Genomic DNA, 13,859 nt, shown 5'->3' on the forward strand with positions numbered 1-13,859 from the left:
TTGAACATTTTTGAAAGGGCCTCCCCTGCCCGCTGCTGTTGCCACTGTAATTCCCCTTAGGGAGAGCAGGAGAAAGTGATGGACAAAGTGGGTCTCGGGGGAAAGAGAGAGAGGAGCGAGAAAGGGAGAGAGGGTTTCATGGAAAAATAGAGAATGAGCAAAAGAGAAGAGAGAGAGAGAGAGGGGGGGTGTCAGATAGAGAAAGATGAGAGACAGAGAGTGTAAGGGAAAAAGAGATAGAAAGTGCCAGGGAGAGAGTGAAAAACAGTGTCAGAAGAGAGAGTGTCAGGGAGAGAGACAGTGTTAGAGAGTGAGAGAAAGAAAGAGGCAGTGTCAAAGAGAGGGAGAGAGAGACAGTGCCAAGGAGAGATAGTGTCACAGAGATAGAGAGAAAAAGAGAACGTGCCAGGGAGTGAGACGGTGTCAGAAAGAGGGTGAGGGAGACAGTGTCAAAGAGAAGAGAGTGTGGGGAGGGGACACACGGAGACAGTGTCAGCAGGGCCAGTGTTAGGGTGTACTGTACCCCCCTGCAAACTAAAAGTTTGTGCCTTACCACATTTCTGAAAGGGAAGGGATGACCCATTGGCTGGGACAAGACACAGATGGTGGTGAAAAACAGCAACAGAACACGGAGGGGGGGGGGTGAAACAGTGACAGAACACACACAGAGGGAGGAGAAATAGTAATAGAACATAGTGCAGGGGTGGTGAACAGAACACCAGGGGGGGGGTGAAATAGTGACAACACGGGGGGTGAAACAGTGGCAGAACACAGAGGGGGGAAAAATAGTGACAGAATACAGAGGTGGGGGTTACACAATGGCTGGGATAGTACACAAGTAGGGGTGAAGCGGTGACAGAACACGATGGGGGGGGGGTGAAACAGTGACAGAACACAGAAGGGAGTGAAATACTGATAGAACACAGGAGGGGGGCTTACACAACGGCTGGGATAAGAACACAAGTAGTGGTGAAATAGTGACAGAACACAAGTAGCGGTGAAATAGTGACAGAACACAATGTGGGGTGAAACAACAACCGAACACAGAGGGGAGTGAAATAGTGACAAAACATGAGGGGATGGCAGAGCCGGCCATAACCAATATGATGCCCTAGGCAAGATTTTGCCTGGTGCCCCCTAGCACCACCGCTGGTTCCGCCTCTGACCTTGCACCTCTTTCCCAGCACCATCACCCCTCATACATAGCAGCCCTCATTTTGGTGTTTGTACCCCTATATTTTAAATAGGAACAGTTCGCACATTTGGCGCACAGCCCCAAAAGGGGTGTGTTTTTGCTGGCAAGGGGCATGGCCACACAATAGTAACCCCAATTCCAATTACACCACACAGTACTGAAACTTTATTCACATTTGATCACGCGATAGTGTCCATAATTCATATTACATCCCACAGAAGTATCACTTTACCTTATAAACGTTAATCCTCACAGTAGAGCCCCTTATTCACATTACATCACACTGAATTGCTCCTTATTCACATTACACCACACCCTATTGCTCTTTATTCACAATAGACGACACAGTAGTACCCTTTCTATACGCAATGCCACATAGTAGAACACCTTATACACATAATGCCACACAGTAATGCCCCTTACACATATGAGACACATTATTAATGTCCTTAGAAACATAATGTGCCTTACACATTATGACAACCTTTATTAATGCCCTTTTACACATAATGTCCCTTACACATTATTAATGCCCTTATACACATACTGACACACACAGTGCCCCCTACACATTTGCTGCACATTATTAGTGCCCCTATACACATAATGACACACATAGTGCCCCTTACACATATGTTGCACATTATTAATGCATTTTTACATGACACACATAATGCTTCTTACACATATTCCGAACACTACTGCACAACCAACCCGCTCACATGCATACAGCACTCACACTGCCACTAACACTGTGACCTCTGCCTCTGCTTGGATACAGATGTGTCCTCAGAAATCTTGCCTCAATGCTAATGTCGGGCACATTTTTTTTATGAAAATGCATCTTATTTGCATTGCTATGTGGCTAGGATGCACAAGCAGCTTCTGCTGATTAAAATGATATGCTGCATGCCTATATACTGTGTGAGACTGTGGCTGTATCTGCATATGAAATGCTACACACAGAATATAGGCATGCTGCATATCATTTTAATCAGCAGAAGCTGCCTAGTTTCCCTATGCCTATGGCCGGCTCTGGTGAAACAGTGACAGAACACAGAAGAGGGGGGTTACACAATGTCTGGGACAGAACACAGAGGGGGGAGAGATAGTGACAGAACACAGGGGGGATGAAACGGTGACAGAACACAGGGAGGGGGGAATTAGTGCCAACACAGGGACGGGGGGGGGGGGGGTTAAAAAGTGACAGAACACAGAGACAGAGGTGGTAGAAGTAGTGACATAACACAGAGGAGGGGGGGTTACACAATGGCTGGAATAGAACACGAGGGGGTGAAATAGTGACTGAACACGGGGGGGGGGGGTGAAAGAGTGACATTACGGGGGGGGGATAGAGACATAACGCGCTAATCCCAGAGTCTCAGTGGGTAAGCTAGCGTGGCTACTTGCGTCCCTGTGCTCTATACCAGCCTGGTGACCTGTAGTGCTGCACAGCCCCAGTGCTACATGCCTCTGCCCACGGCTGCCTTGTATTATTGGTTGACTTACTTGGGGCCAGGAGAGCTTTATGCGTTTGGGACCGCAGCTGTGGGACTCTGGAGGCTTAATGGCGGCCGCAGAGGAGCAAGGCGTGCGCGAACGCAGCAGCAATAGGAGGAGCTGCAGTGGTGTAAGGGGGTGGAGCTTACCACAGTCTCGCTGGAGGGGGTTGCTGAAGCTTTACCACTGTACTGTCTGTGACTGCTGAAGAGGAGCCCAATAAAGTGCTTAGCTGGCACAGTGCACACCATATTCACACAGCTTCTGGTGCCTCTGCATGACTCGCGCACTGGCAGCAACATTCATGTAGAGCAGCAGGTAGAGCCTGCTTCGCATCCTTTGCAGAGTGGGGGGAGAGAGAGAGCGAGGGACTAGAAGAGAGAGAGACACTACCTCACTGCACTACAGCACAGGTCTCTTGTGGGGGCGGCCACTCATGGAATTAGGCTCCACCCCCTAAATAGCCGCAAATCGCGGCATTACCACCGTGAGCCGGCTGGGGCAGAGCAGGCCTGGCCAGGCTCGGTGTCCCCTCTCCTGCTACATCTTCCGTGGGTGCAGGGGAGTTTCCAGGTGAAGCCACTGTGGGAGGGGGGCGGAGCCACTGCTAGGGAGGAGGTGGCAGTGGCACCATGGAGGAGGTCGGGACCTGTGACTGGCTGAGACACAGTGTCAGTGATGAGGAAGCAGGAGGAGCTGATGCTGCCGCACATCAGCTGTAAAGTGTGGCAGCCGGCAGCGGTATTTCACCTGACTGCACTGCCGCTCCTCTGCTATAGCTGATAAGCGCCTCTCTCATCTTTGCGGGGGGCAAGCTGCCCCCTTGCCCCCCCTATTCCGACGCCCCTGCTGGTCAGCAAAACTCTGCACTGTGCTCCTCCTATATAATACTGCTGGTCCCCAGTCCCCACAATAAAGCAGTGTGAGCACAGATATATGTAGCACACTGAGCACAGATATGGAGCGTTTTTCAGGCAGACAACGTATACTGGTGGTCACTGGTCAGCAAAACTCTGCACTGTACTCCTATATAATACTGCTGGTCCCCAGTCCCCACAATAAAGCAGTGTGAGCACAGATATATGCAGCACACTGAGCACAGATATGGAGTGTTTTTCAGGCAGACAACGTATAATACTGGTGGTCACTGGTCAGCAAAACTCTGCACTGTACTCCTCCTATAATACTGCTGGTCCCCAGAATAAAGATATGCAGCCCCCTGAAACAAAGTGAGAGGACGCCAGCCACGTCCTCTCACTATCATTTACAATGCACGAGTGAAAAATGGCGGCGACGCGCGGCTCCTTATATAGAATCCGAATCTCGCGAGAATCCGACAGCGGGATGAAGACGTTCGGGCGCGCTCGGGTTAACCGAGCCATACGGGAGAATCCGAGTATGCCTCGTACCCGTGTAAAATGGGTGAAGTTCGGGGGGGTTCGGTTTCCGAGGAACCGAACCCGCTCATCTCTAATTAAAACACGACCGAGGCAACTTTTGGAATAAAAATTAATTAGGGGTGAGGCAGCAGCACTGAGTATTTCAGCAGACAACATAACTCTGGAATGCCTGCAGCAATTTACAACAAGGGGTAAGACACGCCTAGCACCCATAGGGGTGGTACAGCAGCACAGAGTATTTCAGGAGACAGCATAACTCCAGAATGCCTGGACCAATTTGCAACAAATTTAGTACACATAATTTACAATCTGGGAACAAACACTGTGGGGGTCAGACACCCCTAGCACCCCTAGGGGTGGGACATCAGCACAGAGTATGTCCGCAGACAGCATAACTGTGGAAGGCCTGGAGCAATTTACACCAAACTTGGTACACATCTAATTTACAATCTGGGAATAAACTCTGTGGGGTTTAGACACCCCTAGCACACCTAGTGGTGGAACAGCAGCACAGAGTATTTCTGGAGACAGCATAACTCCAGAATGCCTGGACCAATTTACAACAAACTTGGTACACATATGACTATATCAGGACATGCATGATATGTCAGTGATGACAGGGCTGCATGTGACAGGGGCAGTGACATGATGTGAAGAGGGGAATGGAGGTAGCACAAACCCACACACTGAGAGTTAGATAGTGGAAGTAGCACAGTCCTCCAGCAGCACAGAGTATATCAGGAGATAGATAATGTGCTGCGCTTTATAAGAAACTGTAAATAAATCGATAATTTCACAGGGGCACTAACATGATGTGAGGAGGGGAATGGGGGCAGCAGGAAGCCACAGACTGAGAGTTGTATAGTGGGAAGAGCAGATTCCTTTAGGGGGACCAAAAAGGGGTTCGGCCACTATATAAAGTACATCAGGGAAGCAAGATATGCCTATATACTAGATCTCCAACCAACGTAAATTAGCGAACAACTATAATTCTAAAAAAGAAAAAAGGTGCCTGTATCCTCAGACTCTGGGGAAATTCCTATTGCTGCACAAATTGGAAGAAGGGGGTAACCCTCAAATGGGATACAATACAAAGAAACATACCATTCATGCACAGAAGGAAGAATCAATTACTATTTTGAATTAAAATGTAATAAAGAATAAAATCAAACCTTATTGATAACAAACAAAATTAAACTAGATAGATAGATAAATAAATGAATACATTAATACAATATACCTCAGAGTGACCACATTTGACAAGATATCACAATTGACTGTCGCTACTCATAAGATTCATATGTGCTATAAACCATATGTCACCGTCTACAGTACGGAATGACCTAATATCCAGAGACCAAAAGGGTCTATTTGTTGGTTTAAATTGTGTGGAACAGTCTCTTTGATATAGCGATTAGTCCAAATAGGATAGCCTTTAGTCAACTATAAAATATACATAGTGTCTCATAGATCTAAGCAATAAAGTTGGTTAGTTGCTATTACGAGTTGCCTACTAGCCGTCATTCATTCATTCAGCCGCAAGCAGCCACTGTATTTACGGACTCTGCCATAAAAGGATTTTAATTCCAGCTGCACCGTTCGGGAAGCACCCAGACAGTGCAGCATACGGCGACTCCTAAAATCCCAGCCGCACAGCTTTATCAACATCCCGGCCGCCTGGCCATTGAATTTGCGGCTATACTAATTACTGAAGCCGCACGGCTGGACGGGACGTCATAGCTGTGCAGGTAACGGATGGCCGCACTACATGTCCCAGCAGGTGGTCTTCTGTTTGCCGGCGGCCGGGCTCCTGACGACCAGCATACCGGCGTCTGAATCCCGACCACCGGCATAGCGACATGTTTTCTCCCTCTTGGGGGTCCATGACCCCCCTGGAGGGAGAATAGATAGCATGGCGCGCGAGGGGCTCATTTGTGCACAAGGGGCTCATTTGCGCTCGCCCAACTGTCTGTATGCCGGCGGCCGGGATTCCGGTGCCGGTATGCTGGTCGCCGGGAGCCCGGCTGCCGGCATACCCTACTACACCCGTCCCAGCCACACGAGACATTGAAATTACGGCTGCGCAGCTTCTTGGAACTTGCGGCGGTCTTGATTATCTGAGCTGCACGGCTGAATGAGTTTCTTCAGCCATACAGGTACTAATATTCAGTTATTGACGGCTACTTAAGGTTATATTGGATCACTCAGCTCTGAATAAATCAGCTTTTTTAATACATGTGAGTTCATCCATATAGATCATTACCTAAGCTGGCCAGCCATAAAGGTATTTTTATCTATCCATGATCAACGTTTACCAACTTTATTGCTTAGATCTATGAGGCACTATATATATTTTATAGTTGACTAAAGGCTATCCTATTTGGACTAATCGCTATATCAAAGAGACTGTTCCACACAATTTAAACCAACAAAAAGACCCTTTTGGTCTCTGGATATTAGGTCATTCTGTACTGTAGACGGTGACAGATGGTTTATAGCACATATGAATCTTATGAGTAGCGACAGTCAATTGTGATATCTTGTCAAATGTGGTCACTCTGAGGTATATTGTATTAATGTATTCATTTATTTATCTATCTAGTTTAATTTTGTTTGTTATCAATAAGGTTCGATTTTATTCACTATTAAATTTTAAAAGTATAATTCTCATTTACCATCCTCATCCCGTAGCAAAACACGGGTATTCAGCTAGTTGCTGATAAACTTAGAATTCCACAGATAATCCTCTATGCTATTCCTCAAAATTCCTTCCTATATTTTACCCACTACAGAGGTTATACTAACTGGTCTTTAGTTCCAAGGATGATTTTTAGATCCCTTTTTAAATAATGGCACTACCTGAGCTATACGCAAATCCATCTGTACCATACCCGATCTAATTGAACTATAGAAAATCGAGTATAAGGGTTTGGTAGCTGAGCCCTAAGCTCCATAATAGCCCTCGGGTGAAAACCATCTGGGCCCGGTGATTTATTAATCTGTATGTTGCTTAGTCTCTCCAGGACTATTTCCTCCCTTAAACAAGCATCAAGCCAAGAGTCATTACCTTTACTGTCGTTATGTACTTCTATCACCTTCTGATCCTCCCTGGTGAATACTGATGGAAAAAAATTGTTCAGTATATATCTTTTTTATTTTGTCATCATTTATCCAGGCTCACAGTTCATCTTTTAATGGACCTATATTCTCCTTTTTTAACCTTTTACTGTTTATGTATTTATAAAAAAAATTTTAGGATTGGCTTTACTCTTTATAGCGATTTGCTTTTCATTTACAATTTTAGCTGCTCTTATTACCTTTTTGCATCTTTTATTGCATTCCTTGTAATACTGGAATACCTCCACCCCTCCAATCAATTTAAACGCTTTGAAAGCACGCCTCTTATTTGCCAATTCTTTTTTGACCTCCTCATTTAGCCACATTGGTTTGTGTTTAGTACTCCTGCGTTTATTGCCCATGGGAATGAATTTGTGAATATTGCTATCAAGCAACCTTTTTAAAGCATCCTACATTTCCGAAGTGTCCTTACCCTGAAAAAAACGTCCCAGTCAATGTTGTTTAGTGCCTGCCTCAGCATGCTGAAGTTAGCTTTTCTAAAGTTTAATCTTTTGGTTGATCCCTTATAGGTATGTTTCTTGAAACTAATGGCGAATGTGATCATATAGTGGTCACTGTTTCCAAAGGTCTCCCCAACTATAATGTTAGATATAATGCCCACATTATTGGTAATAACTAGGTCCAAATATTATTACCTCTGGATGGATCCTCAACTAACTGAGACAAGTACTGATCCGTTAATGTGTTCAGAAACCTGCTGCTCCTAGCTTTTACACATGAATCGTTACTCCAATTTATATCACAATAGTTGAAATCACCTATCACTAGGATGTCCCCTATTCCTGCAGCTTTTTCAATTTGCTGTATGAGTTGTTCCTCATCCTGTACGCTAATATCTGGTTGTTTGTATCATGTACCTGTTACGTTCTTGGTGCTCAGAATGAAAGAGGTGTTGCGTAATGAGTCCAAAGCACCAGAACGTGACGCTGAAATAAAGGCAAGGTGTAGTAATAGCCCCTAGCAGCCTACTTCCGTTGTTTCACCCGCGTGGTCAGTTTACGCCTGTGAGACTGTGGTTTCTTGGGCCTATGGCAGCCGCGTTTGAAGGGCAGATTAGGTCTGCCCAACTCCGATGCCCCCAGGTCTTAATGTGAGACAAGGCATAAACCGAGACGGGATGATAACAAGGGGACCTCTAACTAAACCAAACTGAGAGCTAGGGGCTACAAAGAGACCTAAAACTAAACGTATATGCAGCACAGCCGCCAGGATAAACAACAACAAAGGGAATGCTGTCCACACGCCGACACAATACTGTTGTGTACCGGCGGTGACAGCATATGCAGAACCCTCTGCAAAACACCAGTAACTAGTATAACTAAAGAATACAGTGGCCTTGACAGACGGACGCGGCAAAGCCGCTACTCACAAAACCAGTGCAAATACTGGCAAATGGACAGGAGCCCCCAATGTAGCTGACACAGGCTCTCAGGACCGGAGGACTGGCAGAGTTCCAACGACTGAGCAGTGGACACCAAGGACCAGGATACGGGATCAGGATCAGGAACAGACGAATCCACTGGACTTCAGGACAGGAATGCTTCAAGGCAAGAAGCTGGATCAGACACTGGATCAGACACTGGATCAGAATGCTTCAAGGCTGGAAGCAGCTAGACAGAAACTATCACCGGCGTCTGTGTAATGCACTGAGACAGAATATAACAGGCAGCCCTCCAATAGCTGCAGAGAACCTATTTAATTATGTTGTGCAGCTGCCCTGCTGCACAACTGACAGGTGCAATTAACAGACAGGTGAGGCAAAACACATGGAAACAGGCTGCAATTACACAGACTCACCACCGGCAGCAAACAAGAGTCTTCTAAACCAGAGCAAAGGGAAATCCTGGCCTGCAAGAGAACTATAACATAAAATACATGAACAGGAATGAATCACTGCTTGTGGTTCATAACAGTACCCTCTCCTTAAGGGTGGACACCGGACACCCCATGACACCCACGGGGAACAGAAACAGAAGTATAACACAAAATACATAACCAAAATGCAAAACAGGAATGAGCCACTGCCGTGGATCATAACAGTGCCAATGACTAGGTTTTTGTTGCGTCAATGCGATAGCGATTCTACGTTATCTCCAGTCCCCTCGTAAAAAACATCTATTATGTTTTTTTTTATTTTTATAAAGTGTTTTTATTGACCAGTGAAATACCAGTAAAACAAGTTTAACAGTATACATTATATGAACATTACATTATGAACAAGCAGTATCAAGAAATACAGTTATACTCCGTATAAGCCCTAGGTAACAATATTATGGAAACAGTAGAGGTTGTGTAGTAACCTTTCGAGCGCGGGAGAGTTAGGTGGTATATATGTGCTATCTATAGTTTAGGGTTCAAAAGGGGGGGGGGGGGGTGCGGAGTCTAATGTCTCCTGTAAATACCATTTTGTATCTTTGAAGCATTTCCGCAGGGCTTCCTTTGTAACCGGAGGGAGAGTCTGGACATAGGGTAGCCAAATATTAAAACATTTCTCGGTCAGTTTGTCTTTCTGTAAGGTGGTGTTGGTCCAGTCTAGGTGGAATAGATGGGAGATCCTAGGATGTAGTAATGTGATGGGGGTTGAGTCAGTGGATATCCATTGTGATAAGATTGTTTTTTTTGTGGCTGCTGCCAGTTTAATTAAGAGAATGCGTTGTCCTTTGGCTAGACCGGGGGGGTGTTGTTTCGGGAATATGCCCCAAAATGCCCACGTCTTAGTGATGGTAAATTGTACCTGTAACTCTGTTGTGATATATAACTGGAGTGCCTGCCAGAGTGTGTGTACCTTGGGGCACGACCATAGGCAGTGTACAAGATCTGCTTCTGGAGCAGTACATTTGAAGCAGTGAGATGATGAGGCTGCACCAATAAGGTGTCGTAGCTTGGGGGTGATATATGCTCTATGTAAAATTTTTTGGTGCATTTCTGAGTATGTGACTGAGCCTAGTGTTTTGTCTAAGTATGCGTTGGCTTCCAAAATTAGTTTCATTGTGAGGTCTGGGAATTCTAGCTTCCACTTTAAGAGGCCTGTTGAGCCGGTTTCTACGTCCAGTAGAGTACGGGAGTATGTATATATGAGCGCTGTGGGAAAGTTACCATCTTGGGTGCGTCGTAATGTGTTGTCCAAAGTATGGGAGCTATCTAATATAGTTAATGAAGATGTAATCTTTTGTACGTAACTACATGCTTGGAGGAAGGGAAAAAGCGGGATTGGTAAGGATGGGAAGCGTGCTATGAGTTGAGAGTGTGTAAGTAGGGTTAGAGTTTCGGCTTGTAAGAAATGGTGAATAAATTTCAGCCCACCATTGTACCAAGTTAAAAATATAGGGGAGGTGACGTGAGGCTTGAAGTCAGGGTTATTCCAAAGGGGTAAAAATAATGATGTGTATCGTGATATTTTCAGTCGAGCACGGGTTTGTCTCCATGCAGCGCATGTGGAAGAGATGAGTATGTTATCTGATACGCAGTGTGGTATGGAGGTAGGTGTGGTGTGTAGTAAGGATACCAGAGCCTGGGACGGGACAAAAGACTGCTCCAACTGTGTGTTAGTGTATATATCGCGTCCGCCAATCCAGTCCAAAGCGATCCTGTAGTTAGCTGCCAAGGCGTAGGAATAAAGGCACGGTAAATTAAGGCCTCCGAGGGAGCGGGGTTGGCGTAGTTTGAATAATGAGAATCTAGGGTGTTTGTCCGCCCAGATAAATTTGGACAGTGCTTTGTCTAGTTGGGCTAGTATGTGTTTGGGTGGGATCAGTGGAAGCATCTGTAGTACATAAAGGAGGCGGGGGAAACTTATCATTTTGTACAGATGGCTCCTGCCAGTGTATGTAAGGGGAAGGTGGGACCATTTGGCGAAGTCTGCATATGTCCTGGTCAATAGCGGGGGGAGATTGAGCGAATATAGTTTAGAGGGATGGTCAGGGAATTTAATCCCTAGGTAGGTAATGCAGTTGTTTGTAGCCCAATGGAATGGAAAAGTTTCTCCCCAGCCTGTTTTCATGGAGGGAAAGAAGGCTAATGCTTCCGTTTTGGATGGATTAATTTTAAAACCAGAAACTAGTTCAAATGAGTCTAGGATGTCAAGTAGGTATGGCATGGCTTTTCGGGGGTTACTAAAGTAGAGTAGGATGTCATCAGCAAATGCAGAGAATTTGATTTCGTGATTAGCTAGTTTTATGCCGTGCCATCTATTTTCTCTGCAGAAATGGCGAAGGAGAGGATCTAAGGCTAAATTAAATAACAGGGGGGATAGGGGGCAGCCTTGTCTGGTGCCGCGATGTAAGGAGAATGGTCTTGAATTGTGGCCATTCACTGTCAGGAAGGCTTGTGGTGTTTGATAGATGATGTGAAACACCTTGACAAATGCAGTGCCAAAGTTTTGAAGTCTAAGTAATCTATCTACGTGGGCCCAGGACACTCGGTCAAAGGCTTTGTCTGCATCACAACTCAGTACCATATTGTCTAATTCCAGTGAATCGTGGGTTTTATACATAGCTGCTAGCAATGAGCGAATATTGTGTACTGAGTGTCTATTACGCATGAAGCCTGTCTGGGCAGGATGTAGTAATTTTGGTAGGACTGCTTGGAGGCGAGTGGCAAGGATCTTTGTGAATATTTTAAAGTCCTGGTTCAACAGTGAGATTGGGCGATAGGATGATACTAACGTATGATCCTTATTAGGTTTGGGGAGGACTATGATTCGGGCCGTGTTAAAATCTGTTGGGGCGGGATGTCCCTCCAAAAGTGCATTATATAACCGCCTGAGGTGTTCGCTTAAGTGTGGGAGGAGTAATTTGTAATAAGATGCTGATATACCGTCAGGTCCTGGGGATTTACCATTTGGGAGGGATTTGATGATTATTTCCAATTCTGCTGCAGTTACTGGGCTTGTAAGTAGGTCTCTATCGCTTTCAGAGAGTGTGGGGAGGTTTGCCTGTGTCAAGAAATCTATTCCTGCCTTGGGATTGTCAGGTGGTGCGGTGTATAATTTCTCAAAGAAAGTTAAGAAGGTGTCACTAATCTGGTCTTGTGTTGTTGAGGGGGGTCCATTTGTGTCTCTAATTGAGGAGATGTATTTAGGTGCTGCATGAGTTTTCACCATATTTGCTAATAATCTCCCTGGGCGGTTACCCCAGCGAAAGTATTTATTAGATTGGAAGGAGAGGAATAGTTTGGCCTGTTCGGCACAGAGAGTGTCATAAATTGATTTGGTGTCTTTATATAAGTTCCTGTTGGTTTCAGATGGGTCAGCTAGTAATTGGGAGTAGGTCGAGGCCACCTGGAGGGACGCCTCTGTCATCCTCTCCCGGAGTTGCCTTTTTCTGGCAGCAACATAAGAAATGATCTGTCCTCTAAGGACGGGTTTGGAAGCCTGCCAGAATAGGTTTGTGTCAGTAACATGTGCTGTGTTGTCCTGAGTATAGTTAAGATACGCCTGTGTCAAGAAGAGTTTGAAGTCTTCAGAGTGGGCAAGGTATTCAGGGAACCGCCAGGTATATGAGTATTGTCGGGGTGTGGTTAGTTTAATTGTTAAGGTGATGGGAGCATGGTCCGATATGAGTATGTTGGCTATGGTGGAGTCCAGGATTCTATGTATTGCAGAGGCCGGTACTAACCAGTAATCCAGTCTGGAGAATATTTTATGAGGGTGTGAGAAAAATGTGTATTCTCTAGAGTCAGGGTGGAGGAATCTCCATGGATCTAGCAGTTGCAGAGAGTCTTGTAGTAGTGACAGGGATGGTGGTGTGGATCTACTGTGACTCAGTTGTCTGGGGCCACCGGATACATCTAATAGTGGGTCTAATACTGTGTTAAGGTCTCCCCCTATGATCAGGACGCCCTCCGTCCAATCCTGTAATTTAACATAGATGTCTGAGAAGAAGGAAGCGTTCGGTCCTGTGGGGGCGTAAATACATGCTAGCGTAAAAAGTTCACCTTCAACCTCTATCTTTAGAAACAAAAACCTGCCGTCAGGGTCTACCCAGTCATTTTTGATCTTGTAGTTCAGCGATCTGCGGAATAGGAGAAGTACTCCCCTTGTTTTAGTAATATAGGAAGCACTTTTGAAGTCTCCAACCCAGTTATCTCTAAGTGTATTGGGGTCCTTAGGACGCCAATGTGTTTCCTGTAGGAATACTATATCAGGGTTAAATTTTTTGAGATGTGTTAGTACCTTTTTCCTTTTGATTGGTGTGTTTAGACCCTCTACGTTCCATGAGACTAACTTTAGAGATGTCTTTGAGCCATCTCTAGAGGCCACATTGTCTCTAGAGGTTGTCATTATCCAATTCCCTTTCTAGTGGAATTAAAAAGGAGAAGCCATATTCGACAGTCCCTTCCCCTGTCCCAGCTCGCTTGGGGAGGACTGAAATGATGTGTCGGGCAAACTAACGGAGTTAGAGTGTGTATGTGATCACTGTACAATACGATATAAAAAGAAAATAGTAGCCAGTGTAGTATAGGCCACCAGTCATAACATTTTTTAAATTTTTGAACCAAGGGAGACAGAAGTAATAACCGTCCATCTGTAATAGAAATTTTAGGTTGGTTAGTAGGGGGGAGGGGGGGTGGAGAAGGAAATAAGAACCATATAACAACCATCAACCATGTGTTATCCATCAAGTGAG

This window comes from Pseudophryne corroboree, chromosome 6 (assembly GCF_028390025.1).
Source record: "Pseudophryne corroboree isolate aPseCor3 chromosome 6, aPseCor3.hap2, whole genome shotgun sequence".
Taxonomy (NCBI): Eukaryota; Metazoa; Chordata; class Amphibia; order Anura; family Myobatrachidae; genus Pseudophryne; species Pseudophryne corroboree.